This window comes from Schistocerca serialis, chromosome 2, assembly GCF_023864345.2.
Source record: "Schistocerca serialis cubense isolate TAMUIC-IGC-003099 chromosome 2, iqSchSeri2.2, whole genome shotgun sequence".
In the NCBI taxonomy this organism is placed as follows: domain Eukaryota; kingdom Metazoa; phylum Arthropoda; class Insecta; order Orthoptera; family Acrididae; genus Schistocerca; species Schistocerca serialis.
The window spans coordinates 1084907114-1084921484 of record NC_064639.1 but is presented as its reverse complement, the minus strand read 5'-3'; the positions used below and the strand labels follow the sequence as shown (position 1 = coordinate 1084921484).

The window sequence follows — 14371 nt, the reverse complement described above, 5'->3', positions numbered from 1 at the left end:
TTTTGTTTAAGGGTTTGGATGAAGTCTGAGGTTTACAAACGAGCTGTGAAAACGCGAGATGAAGTAATTGGTCGCATTACCGCCTGTGCTCCCCTCCCCTCATTGTGGAAACTGCAGAGACATTCATTCAAGCATTATGAGAGCACAAATGCACACAAGTTGACTGCAGGATACTGAAACGTATATTGTGAACTGTGCAACAGCTGTAATGTGACGTGCACGATATGATCATGCTCAGAGATAAATATATTATTTATAGGTATTTTTCAACTGATACTTTATAAAACGCATGCTTTAATGTTTGCTAACTATTGTACATACACTATGTGATCAAAAATATCCGGATCCCCCGCCACACAAAAAAAAATACGTTTTTCATATTAGGTGCATTGTGCTGCCACCTACTGCCAGGTACTCCGTATCAGGGAACTCAGTAGGCATTAGACATCGTGAGAGAACAGAATGGGGCGCTCCGCGGAACTCACGGACTTCGAACGTGGTCAGGTGATTGGGTGTCACTTGTGTCACATCTCTGTACGCGAGATTTCCACACTCCTAAACATCCCTAGGTCCACTGCTTCCGATCTGATAGTCAAGTGGAAACGTGAGGGGACACGTACAACACAAAAGCGTTCAGGACGACCTCGTCTGTTGACTGACAGACGCCGGCGACAGTTGAAGAGGGTCGTAATGTGTAATAGGCAGACATCTATCCAGACCGTCACACAGGAATTCCAAACTGCATCAGGATCCACTGCAAGTACTATGAAAGTAAGGCGGGAGGTGAAAAAACTCGGATTTCATGGTCGAGCGGCTGCTCATAAGCCACACATCATGCCGGTAAATGCCTCGCTTGGTGTAAGGGGCGTAAACACGTGACGATTGAACAGTGGAAAAAACGCTGTGTGGAGTGACGAATCACGGTACACAATGTGGCGATCCGTTGGCAGGGTGTGGGTATGGCGAAACCCGGTGAACGTCATCTACCAGCGTGTGCAGTGCCAACAGTAAAATTCGGAGGCGGTGCTGTCACGGTGTGGTCGTGTTCTTCATTGAGGGGGATTGCACCCCTTGTTGTTTTGCTTGTCACTATCACGGCACAGGCCTACATTGACGCTTTAAGTACCTTCTTGCTTCCCACTGTTGAAGAGCAATTCGGAGATGGCGATTGCTTCTTTCAGCACGACCAAGCACCTGTTCATAGTGCACGGCCTGCGGTGGAGTGGTTACACGACAATAACATCCCTGTAATGGACTGGCCTGCAGAGAGTCCTGACCTGAATCCTATAGAACACCTTTGGGGTGCTTTGGAACGTCGACTTCGTGCCAGGCCGCACCGACCGACATTGATGCCTCTGCTTAGCGCAGCACTGATGAAGAAAGCGCTGCCATTCTCCAAGAAACATTCCAGCACATGACTGAACGTATGCCTGCGAGAGGAGAAGCTGTCATCAAGGCTAAGGGTGGGTCGACCTCACACTGAATTCCAGCATTACCGATGGAGGGCGCCACGAACTTGTAAGTCATTTTCAGCCAGGTTTCCGGATACTTTTGATCACATAGTGTATGTACAAGTGTAAAACTGACAAAATATGAAGTTATAACGAAAATAAATAAGAGAATACGTTAACTGCGTTCTGGTTTGAAAAAGAATTTGGAATAAGGGATATGTCCATGTAAAGTTTCTCGCTTCAAATGACCGTTTCTGTCAAATACCTGGGTACTGCCTCTTTCTCATGGGACAATCTGTTGCTTGCTCACGGCCGCTAAAATCTGAAGTTACTACAAACAGCGTGCACAAAGACGTTAACGAATCATTCTTTCTAGGGTACATCCACATGCGGGAAGCGGAAACCACTTCATGGCCTCTGTTACCTGCGTTATAGTGATTCATAGAGTAATAGAGATAGCAAGTCTTAAGTTCCAAATAGCTATGTGTCACATCTCCACCGCCCAGTCATATTAACGTGACTACCGTCTGTGTTCGACGTCAACATGCAAGAAACACTCACATGCGGCAGGTGGCAGCAACAGCAATGGAGGATATATAAGGTATGTCGGAAGGACGCGGGAAACGGTGCAATCGTTGACGCAATGCGGAAACGGAGCATTTACCTAACGTCCAATAGGACATGATCATTAGCTTTCGGGCCAAGGGTGGAAGCATACCGGCAACGGCTGAGTTCAAAATGGTTCAAATTGCTCTGATCACTATGCGACTCAACATCTGAGGTCATCAGTCCCCTAGAACTTAGAACTACTTAAACCTAACTAACCTAAGGACAACACACACATCCATGCGCGAAGCAGGATTCGAACCTGCGACGGTAGCAGTCACGCGGTTCCAGACTGAAGCGCCTAGAACCGCTCGGCCACATCGGCCGGCCAACGGCTGAGTCTGTAAACTGTTCGCGTGCCGCCGCCGATAAAGTATACCCTACGTGGCAAAATGGTGCTATCTAAAACGGGCGCCAAGGTAACTATGGTGCATTACGGACTGTAGATAACAGTGGTTAACGACAGTTGAGGAGATGTGACGGGCGAATGGACGTGCAACTACTGAGCAACTGCCCACCCAGATGAACCATGGAACTCTCGTCCGTTCAGCGGAAGTTGCTGCGCACGGGACTCCACACCAGCAGCCTGGTTCATGCACCCATGATGACTGTTGTCCAGCGGCGACTAAGGCTGGAGTTTGCCCGCCAGCACCGCAACTGAGTGGTGACAGGTGGCGTTTTATGTTAAGTTGTACAAATGGCTGTTAGCGTATAAGGCGTGAAACGTCGGAAAACAAAACACTTGCAACTGTCGTCGGAAAGATCCAGACCTGACGAGGGAGCGTTATGGTCTGGGGAATGTTTTCGTGTCATTTTGTGGGAGATCTCGTCATACTGGAAGGCACAATAGACCAACACCAATATGCATCTATCTTCGGGTGACATGTTCATCCCTATATGCAGTTTGTTTTTCACGGTATAATGGCGCCTATCAGGAGAAGACTGCAGTGAGTCACACACTTCTCATTGTATGTTCGTGGCTCGAAGAGAACTAGGGTAAGTTTACCGTACTCCCCTGGCCACCGAACTCCGGGGTTTAAACACAACAGGGAATCTGTGGGTCGACCTCGCTCAGGAACTACGCGCCATGGTTCCTCAACCAAGTAACTTAGCGCAGCTGACCACGGTCTGGAGTCGCGATGGCTCTCCATCCCTGCCGGTACTACCGGAATCTCAGTGACTCTCTTCCTGCACGTGCGCACTGCAAAAGGGGGCTATCTACGCTTTTGGCAAGTGATCACGTTAATGTGACATGCTGCCACATTGATACAATGGTATGATTTACTTCCAAATTATAGTTCTAATAATGGAAAAGTATTTAGTGCAATATATAGGTCAGCTTCTTGCATAGATATAATTTCGTAAAAGCCGTAGTAATATTCCTATCGCCGCGCCTTCTTAGGCGCCTTGTCACGGTTCGCGCGGCTCCCCACGTCGGAGGTTCGAGTCCTTCCTCGCGCTTTGGTGTGTGTGTTGTCCACAGCGTAAATTAGTTTAAGTTAGATTAAGTTGTGTGTAAGCTTAGGGACCGATGACCTCAGCAGTTTGGTCCCATAAGACCTTACCACAAATTTCCAAATGTACGAACTTCCCATCAAATTGACATTCACTTTAAGTAGAAAATGAAATCGAAGAAGAGGTTTGTGTCAACCCGTGCTGAATGAGAGTCTTTTGTCGCTCATCAAGCAAGGAGGTCAGTGGGAAGACAATGCATTCGTTTCGGGATGACAGCGCGTGCGCCAGTCTTCATTTTCATTTTTGGTGATTTCCCTAAACCGTCTAATACAGGACGTTGAATTTTAATATCCCATGTTTTTTTTTTCCTGTCCATGATTTCCAATTCCCGCTTCTTCATTCACATGGCGTGAAACACACGTCCACACAACCCCCCCCCTCCCCCACACACACCTATACACCTACATGCCCACCCACTCAAACACACACTACCCACCTGCCCACCCACCCACACAGCCACCCACCCTCTGACCCACCCATCCAACCGCCCACCCACCAACACATACACACACACACACACACACAAACACGCATTATATTATACAAGCCTTCGATCTGAAGACCATACTATGACACATAAAAGAGAAGCTGAGAGGTGAGAGAGAAAGAGAGAGAGAGAGAGAGAGAGAGAGAGAGAGAGAGAAAGATACGAGGAAAGAATAGTTTCAAAGTTTCAAACATGACGAGCGAAAGGCTCGTTAAGTGTATGCAGAATTAAGAAAAGGAGGGTAAACAAGAAACTAGCGTAAGAAGACTAAGTTACAAGTGGGGGGACCTAGGATTTTAGAAGGGCTTGAGAGATGATGATGGGGTTGCCATCAACCATATCAGTGTCTAGCGGGATGTCAGTGTCCTCTTCCTCCTCCTCTCCAGTCAATGTCCTTCACATTATCCTTAAATGACTGCATATTCTTGTAGCTTCATTACTATAGCGTTTCAAAGGAAAATGTTCGAAATAGCTCCACGTTGTTTCGGTCACAAGACAGTCATAATTACTTTCCAGGAAAACTAATATCTTCCGTAACGTACTGATAGCTCTCTCCTGTAGGGACGCATTTTTGTACTTCTGCCCGCCTTGGAACTTATACCACAATATTATAGGAAAACATTCTTCTCTTCCTCCTAATAACAGGACAACACTTTCCAATACCCATCCATCTGTCACGTCGTGCTCGAGTAATATGTTAAACAAGTGGAATTTTCGCTGTAACTGGGATAAGCAATTAACTTTTTGCTATCATTGGGCCAGTAATGAATTAAAACTTACCCATTTTGTTTAATTTTCTGACAATAACGTCCTTCACGGCAATTCTATTTCTCACTTCGTCTGGTACTGTGTCATCTCATCAACTATTGAATATTTCCGTACTTGACAAATCGACTGTGTTTGAACATTACGGATACAGCTTGTGAAAACTCAATACGTAGCTGGGAAGACATCTTCAGAGTTTCGCATACCCATTTTCGAAGGACGTCTTTTTACTTTCTCTGGTAATCTGAAAGAGAAAGAGAAATGAAGTGCATCAAACACATTGTTATAGCATCTCAAAATACTGTCAGTTTTTTTGAAGTTACATGATTTATTAAGGAAGAGTTATTTCAATAAAACATGCAGTTAAAGCCATTGATCAAAGTTTCATATATTTGGTTTAAATTTTCATTGCGTCGTGAAATGTGTATCAAAATTAACCCTAATGATATATTAAATCGATCAGGAATCGAATACGAACGATTATTCTTCAAGGGCAACAATGCTCCAGCTGAGCCATCCAAATTCCTCACTCTCTCCCTTGACCGCTTTCCTTGATTGGCATCCTGCGAGACAGAATGTGACGAAGAAAAGCCTAATACAGTCCAAAAATCAATCTATTAGTCTGTACCAAAATGTATGTGACAAACGTATCGTCTTAGTAAATTAGATATCCTTTGTGAACCTCTGAATTCGTATTCCAGTTATCAAATTAATTTAGAAACTTGTTTTTCTCCAGCCTTTCAGTTAGTCTCACAAGAATAATATGGTATCTATTAAAGAGAAAAAGAACATCTGACTAGGAATTTCCAATACTTAATCTGTCCTAAATTAATTGAAAATTCCAAACGTTGCAAAACCTCACTATAATGTTTAAAGTGTTATGAGTGTCAATCGTTATTTCGGAAACAATAAAACCCATCTGAAAAAGTATATATGCGGTGTTTATTCTTTCAGACTTATCACAAAGAATTTTTTAAATTTATTTATCGAAATGTTGATTTCCCCACACAAAATTATATGAGAAGTCGGGATATAAGTTTTCTTCTTTGCTCTAAGTTAGTCACAAAATATGTTCCTCTTTACTCATAGGTTATTCAATTTATCCAAGAGCTCTACTAATTACCAATATCATTGCTGTGTCATACACAGAACAGAAGCGGAACATCAAATTTGTACCTCATACTACTTGAAGTTACTTTCCGAATATAATTCAGCTGTAAGGAAATGTGAGAATGAAGTTGTACCACGAGACGCAATGACCTGGAAAAGTATTTGAGGTACCAAAAAAAAAAAAAAAAAAAAAAAAAAAAAAAAAAAAAAAGGTAAACAGAGTATGATTGAGAGCTTGACAAATATTTTTATGGAATTGGATTAGAAGACATGGAATAAATACCATTAGCAGTAGAACGAGAAATATTCTAGAGAAATGAAAGTTTCTCGTTACACATTAATCAGAGTAGAGAAATGTTACTTTTATTTTCTATGCAAAATTCTTTGTCGCATGAAAAATATCTCCCTTACGCTCTGCAGACACTTATCACATTTTAAAATACTCGTATATCGATAAAGATGGTGCTAGATAGCCCAGTACATCTATTCTTTAAGCTCGAGAATCCAGCAAATCATTTGCCTCCAGCACAGAATCTGCACGAATCTGTAATGTTTTAAAGTGACTTGTACATTTCCATAAGAATTTGCACCTGTAATTGACATCTGAAATATAGTAAAATAACCCCACAGCTACAAAAGAATATTGCTGCAAATCCAGTTTACTTTTCCTGTTTGTAGTAATTAGTATGTGCTTCAGCTATTAATTGTAAATAAACGGAAGAACTGCAAGGCACTGGATGCTGAAACTGTTGTGTCTAGACAAGACAGCCTAGACACAATGAGAGGAAGCCGAAAGGCACGCGCTAAGTTAAAGCAGGATGGCGTGAGGTCTGAAACAGGATACGTAATGAATGCTATAAAGAAAAGTACGTAGCTTCTGGAATACTTAACTTTAATCCATCCTTTTGGTACATCTGGAGATTGTGGCGATACAAGTGAGACTCTTTAGATACATGCAATGGTACTAATGGCGCCTTGCTAGGTCGTAGCCATTGACTTAGCTGAAGGCTATTCTGACTATCGGCTCGGCAAAGGAGCGAGGCTTCGTCAGTATAGTCGCTAGCTACGTCGTCCGTACAACTGGGGCGAGTGCTAGTCCGTATCTCGAGACCTGCCTTGTGGTGGCGCTCGGTCTGCGATCACACAGTGGCGACACGCGGGTCCGACATGTACTAATGAACCGCGGCCGATTTAAAGCTACCACCTAGCAAGTGTGGTGTCTGGCGGTGACACCACAGAAACTATGCTCACTAGTGTGGAAGAAACGACTGTTGTTGGAAACTGGGAACCGTGTGTTCCATGTGTAAGCCACTGAAATGTAACCTAGTGCTTAACAAACGAGGTGATTATTAATTTAGTGAGTGGTAAAAATCGAAAATTATATTGATTTTATCAATTTTAAACAAATTGGATGCTTCAATTTCAAGCTTTTCCGCAAGTTTAAACAGTCTTCTTGTTAAAGGGATTACTTCCGGTTTCGTTTGGTCAAAAATGTTTTCACCTACATCTCTACTATGTAAGTAGTCCTGCTATCTGTTATGGCGTAGTAACATTGCGCTCCCTGAATTCTGAATTCTGGAATTTTCGAAAATGAGTGCGCCTTTTCTCTGCCGGGGGCACAGTCCTGCTTTCAACGCCAGCAATACTGCCCAAGCATTACTGGTCACACACAGAGTGTGTGTGTGTGTGTGTGTGTGTGTGCAGGGGATCCTTTTTGGGGCTACTGTTGTGATCGAGAGAGCTCCGTGTTTGTTAATCAGTAACTTCCGTGGCGGAAAATATTGCTATTAGTAGGTAATTGAAAAAGGCTTTCGCTGTCAGTGATTATCTGTTAAATTAATGTGGAAGATGCAACACAGCAATGCTTACTTCGGTATTAATGTGAAACGTACTTAACTGTCAATTCAATAACATTGATTTGTACTGTTATTATTTCAAAATGATATTTTCCATTTTATAATTGAGGAAGTTCAACATTTGAAAAGTATAAGATACGCGCTTTCGCATGAGGCACAATGTCAGGTTTATTTCGTAACAAACACTGTTCTCTAGATAAAGCTCTAATACTCGAGTTAGATAGCTACAAAATAACTAAAATAACATAAAAGGAGGTTTACATTTGTTGCTGTGTGCCTGTGACAGAGAGAGGTGTATTAAAATTAGTCACTGTGACATGGGCAGTCATTTTGCAACTATTAAACTAGCTGCTCTTTTGTTATAGGTCAGTAAACATCATGCAGCAGCAATGATAAAAAATTCTTTACCGAATCGTTCAGACATGCGTATCACTTCCACTATTTGTGCACATATGTGATCCGTGAACAAGAAAAAATCAGGAGAAAAACAAAGATGAGACACATATAGAAGATGAAATGGAGGGTTGGGCGCGTGTGTGAAGATTACAATGGAAAGAAACATTAAGTCATCTGGCTGAGGAATGACAAGGTATAAGACGATGACTTATTGATGGAAGGCTGCCAAGATTTGTATGATATGGCTTCAGGAAAGGAAGGGCAAAAACGTTTGGTTTTAGAGAGACAACGATGCAAGACAGTCATGAATCGTTACATTTCAGTATCGGAAGCGTCTAGAATCTGAAGTTGACTTTCTCGAGGAGAAGCTACGCATTAGTAAAGGCAATGTGAGTCAGTAAAAACCCTACTTATTACTTATAATGATTTACCATGTGGTCATTGCACACCCTTCACTGAAGGAAATTCATGACTTGCAAGTCCGAAGAGGAGCCAACATTGACTCTGACCACTACGTAGTACGGATCAAAGTGAAATTTACTCCGAAAAGAATCCACCACAAGAAAACTCATTTTCAAAAAATCGACACCAAAAAGAACAAAGAAAGCAACATAAAAGAAGAATTGTAAAAGAGAAAGGCAGGCACCTGGCATCAATTCCGTAACAAGATAATCAAGAGAACCAAAGAGGCAGTACCATTGAAGAAGAATACGAAACACCCGTGATGGGACTCCGCATGTGAAGAAACACTGGAAGAACGAAAGGGGGCCTTCCACAAATCTAACTCAATGAAGTCACTGGATGCTCAACAACATTATATTCAGACCAGAAAAAAAGCCTCACAAATTATCAGACAAACAAAGAGGCGGCACGTGAAGGACCGGCTAAACTCGATAGAAAAAGACTCCCGAGATCACAATACTCGAGATTTTTACAGGACGTTCGCAGGGAGGATTCGAGGATACACCCCTCAAAACTTACGTTGCCGAAAAACCGGGCGACAAACTCGCGCTGACCAACCAGATAATTGTAGAGAATTGTTTCGGTATTTCTCAGAGCTATTCAATTTCCAGGAGTCCACATCAAGATAGCCCAAACTAAACCCAGAAACTAAACCCAGAATCTCCACCACCTACCAAAGAAGATAGCCATAGACACATCTTCAGACTCAAGAATAACAGGGCATCTGGAGAAGATGGAGTAATTGCAGAACTATTGAAGAAAATAGGCCAAAATACACTTGACGAGCTCACACAAATCATCATAGACATCTGGAAAATGGAAAAGGTACCTGAAGAATGGAAATGTGCACTCATCCATCCGTTACACAAGAAAGATAACTACAGAGGAAATTCTTTCCTTGAAGTCACCTACAAAATTCTATCTGTGTGCCTTCTTCAGAGACCATAAGAACAGCTTGAAAACAAAATTTGTGACTATCAAGCCGGTTTTCGATCGGGGCGTTCTTGTGTTGAACAAATTTTTGGTTTGAAGATGCTATTGACATATAGAGCAACCCGAAGCTTTCCGATCATCTGTATGTTCGTCGACTATAAGTAGGCATATGATCCAGTCGATCGACAGTCCCTCTTTAACATCTTAGAAGAACAAGGACTTCATCGAAAGACATTAAGACTCATCAAGGAAGAACTCACGGGCACGAAGTCAAAAGTGAAATTCATGGGCGAATTGTCAGAGCCCTTTGAGATGAAGAGCGGTGTGCGACAAGGTGAAGGATTGTCACCACTGCTCTTCAACCTTGTTCTGGATAAAGTCACCAGAGAATGGAATTGAAAACCCAGGACCACTGGAAACCCTTTCAAGAATGATGACATCAATGTCAGTTGTTAAGCTATCGCAGGCGACCTACCGATACTAGCGGCCTGCGAAAATACAGCCATCAAACAGATTGAAGTCGTCAAGGAATGCGATGAGAAAACTGGACCACAAATTTCATTCGAGAAGACCAAGTTCATCTGCACTAAATTGTACATTCAGGAACTGAACACAAAACACGGGCAGATCAAATGAGGTCCACACTTCAAATACCTCGGTGAGATCATAGAACCAACAGGGTTGGAAAAGAAAGTACAGAAAGTTCGGTTACAAAAGCTCAAACGAGCAAATGGGAGAACGCGTGAAAACTACAACAAGAAACGTATGTCCATCCATGTTGTTGTTGTTGTGGTCTTCAGTCCTGAAACTGGTTTGATGCAGCTCTCCATGCTACACTATCCTGTGCAAGCTTCTTCATCTCCCAGTACTGCAACCTACATCCTTCTGAATCTGCTTAGTGTATTCATCTCTTGGTCTCCCTCTACGATTTTTACCCTCTGCCCTCCAATGCTAAATTTGTGATCCCTTGATGCCTCAGAACATGTCCTACCAACCGGTCCCTTCTACTAGTCAAGTTGTGCCACAAACTCCTCTTCTCCCCAATTCTAATGAATACCTCCTCATTAGTTATGTGATCTACCCATCTAATCTTCAGCATTCTTCTGTAGCACCACATTTCAAAAGCTTGTATTCTCTTCTTGTCCAAACTATTTACCGTCCATGCTTCACTTCCATACATGACTACACTCCATACAAATAATTTCAGATACGACTTCCTGACTTAAATCTATATTCGATGTTAACAAATTTCTCTTCTTCAGAAACGCTTTCCTTGCCATTGCCAGTCTACATTTTATATCCTCTCTACTTCGACCACCATCAGTTATTTTGCTCCCCAAATAGCAAAACTCTTTTACTACTTTAAGTGTCTCATTTCCTAATCTAATTCCCTCAGCATCGCCCGACTTAATTCGACCTCTTTTTGCTTTTGTTGATGTTCATCTTATATCCTCCTTTCAAGACACTGTCCCGACAGAATTACAATGTCATCGGCGAACCTCAAAGTTTTTATTTCTTCTCCATGGATTTTAATACCTACTCCGAAATTTTCTTTTGTTTCCTTTACTGCTTGCTCAATATAGAGATTGAATAACAACGGGGAGAGGCTAAAATCGTGTCTCACTCCCTTCCCCACCACTGCTTCCCTTTCATGCTCCTCGACTCTTATAACTGCCATCTGGTATCTGCACAAATTGCAAATAGCCTTTCGCTCCCTGTATTTTACCCCTGCCACCTTTAGAATTTGAAAGAGAGTATTCCAGTCAACATTATCAAAAGCTTTCTCTAAGTCTACAAATGCTAGAAACGTAGATTTGCCTTTCCTTAATCTTTCTTCTAAGATTAGTCGTAGGGTCAGTATTGTGTTCCAATATTTCTACGGAATTCAAACCGATCTTCCCCGAGGTTGGCTTCTACCAGTTTTTCCATTCGTCTGTAAAGAATTCGTGTTAGTGTTTTGCAGCTGTGACTTATTAAACAGATAGTTCGGTAATTTTCACCTGTCAACACCTGCTTTCTTTGGGATTGGAATTCTTGTTTAAGTTTGAGGGTATTTCGCCTGTCTCATACATCTTGCTCATCAGATGGTAGAGTTTTGTAAGGATTGGTTCTCCCATAGCCGTCAGTAGTTCTAATGGAATGTTGTTTACTCCCGGGGCCTTGTTTCGACTTCGGTCTTTCAGTGCTCTGTCAAACTCTTCACGCAGTATCGTATCTCCCATTTCATCTTCATCTACATCCTCTTCCATTTCCATAATATTGTCCTCAAGTACATCGCCCTTTTATAGACCCTCTATATACTCCTCCCACCTTTCTGCTTTCTTTCTTTGCTTAGAACTGGGTTTCCATCTGAGCTCTTGAAATTCATACAAGTGGTTCTCTTTTCTCCAAAGGTCTCTAATTTTGTTGTAGGCAGTATCTATCTTACCCCGTGAGATAAGCCTCTGCATCTTTACATTTGTCCCCTAGCCATCCCTGCTTAGCCATTTTGCACTTCCTGTCGATCTCATTTTTGAGACGCTTATATTCCTTTGTGCCTGCTTCATTTACTGCATTTTTATATTTTCTCCTTTCATCAATTAAACTCAATATCTCTTCTGTTACCCAAGGATTTCTACTAGCCCTCGTCTTTTTACCTACTTGATCCTCTGCTGCCTTCACTACTTCATCCCTCAGAGCTACCCATTCTTCTTCTGCTGTACTTCTTTCCCCCATTTCTGTCAATTGTTCACTTATGCTCTCCCTGAAACTCTGTACAACCTCTGGTTTAGTCAGTTTATCCAGGTCCTATCTCCTTGAATTCCCACCTTTCTGCAGTTTCTTCAGTTTTAATCTACAGTTCATAACCAATAGATTGTGGTCAGAGTCCACATCTGCCCCTGGAAATGTCTTACAATTTAAAACCTGGTTCCTAAATCTCTGTCTTACCATTATATAATCCATCTGATACCTTCTAGTGACTCCAGGATTCTTCCATGTAAGCAACTTTCTTTTATGATTCTTGAACCAAGTGTTAGCTATGATTAAGTTATGTCCATCCGTACAAAATCAAACATTATAATATAGTGACTAAACGTGAAGAGCTGTACGTGAGCAAAAACCTTGGTACTTAATAGAAAAGGCGATCTGGAGAACATCTTGAAGGAGGAAAGAAAGATCATGAGGCAAATGCTGGGACTAGATAAAACAGAAGAGGGGTATAGACTCTAATTGCGCAAAGCAACAGAAGAACCATCCAACCTTGCCGCGGATATTAGAAAACGAAGGCTGAAATTCTATGGACACATTCATAGACTCCCATCTTCAAGGCTAACTCTCAAGATTTTGACATACACTGCAAAACTGAAGAACATTCCATCGGTAGAAGAAGTCAGATATGACTTGGAAAAGTCACAGATAGGAACATTGGACATTCTAGACACGAAACTTTACCGTCAGAAGATAAACAGAAGGATAGCCAGAGATTGTAGTCCCTAAAAGGTCAGGGACCAAGTGGTCAGAGGAAAGGAAGAAAGTACTTGGAGAAAGAATGAAAGCTATGTGGGCTATTAGAAAGGCGAATCATAAATGTAATGCCTGATCCGACAGGGTCCATATGCACATAACAATAACATATTGATTTAATATAGCACATAACAATAACATATTGATTTAATATAGCACATAACAATAACATATTGATTTAATATAGCCTCATTACCTAGGAAACAACGCTTGAGCTTGGAGCACATATGAAGGAGAGATTAAAATTCCTCAGCCTGACACAAAAGTGATATTAACAACAAAGAATTTTTTTTGTACATGATGTGCAGAAGCATAAGCAAAACTTCTCTGTGATTAGCAGCCAAATTTTGTTTTTACATTTTTTAACCTAGTCATGTTATGTAGTTGCACTAAAATGAAACAATTTACTTAGTATATCACAGTTTGGATTTCAGTGGGGTTCCGTGACTACAATATTCAGTTATACATTAACAGTACAAAAATAAATTAATGGAATTCGTGATTTTATGGACAACTAGTTTCAATCATACACAAAAAAATAATGCAGCAATTGAATCGATGTTGGAGAGACAAACTTTTCGTGAGAAGGGAGAAATCAGAAACTGAGTCCTACAGGGTTCAATTTTATGTCCACTCTTACTCCTTATATTTGAAAATGGCCTTCCACTTAATATAAGTCATGCAGAGTTAATAGTTTTGCAGCTGACAAAAGTGTTATCAGTAATGTTCTTTGAATGAAACAATCAGAAAGAATGATTAAAATTGTTCTTCAGAGCAACAGAAAAACTTCTTAAGATTTCTCAAACTGAACAATGTCCTTTAAAAATTATTAACTGGTTTTCTCTTAATTTTGGAACAACATGGTATATTCAGTGCTTTACCACAAATTAACTACAAGGTACAGAGAGGGTATATCTAACAAATTTTGATTTTTTTGCATCAACCTACAGTTAGTTGTAGTGTAACTCTATGCACTGCATAGATAGATCACACATATGCTCATTGGATCTTGATATTGCTGGTTATTGACTATAGTGAAAGATACAGAATGAATGTATCTAGCACAGATGTTCCCTTGTTGCAAAGTAAATATACCCTTCAATTGTATAACAGAATCATTGCTCATAACGTCACAATAGTAAGAAGAGTTTGTTGTGGAGAACTACAGGCAATGTGAGCTCTCTTTTCGTTCGACGTGCTAGACTTCATACTTGTACACTGGATATTTTTTCAAAGAGAAATCCGCAGCAGTCGATATGCTATGCCACAGAGGTTCTGAGCGCAAA

General features: G+C 41.3%; 1 long non-coding RNA gene across 1 annotated transcript in view; it reads right to left on the bottom strand.

The window, feature by feature from the left end:
• LOC126456700 (uncharacterized) overlaps positions 1-14371 on the bottom strand; it is a 447971-nt gene that overhangs the window by 17975 nt on the left and 415625 nt on the right. The window contains exon 6 of the long non-coding RNA XR_007585378.1: positions 4840-5068. This is a non-coding gene — a long non-coding RNA (uncharacterized LOC126456700). The remainder of the gene's footprint in view (positions 1-4839; positions 5069-14371) is intronic.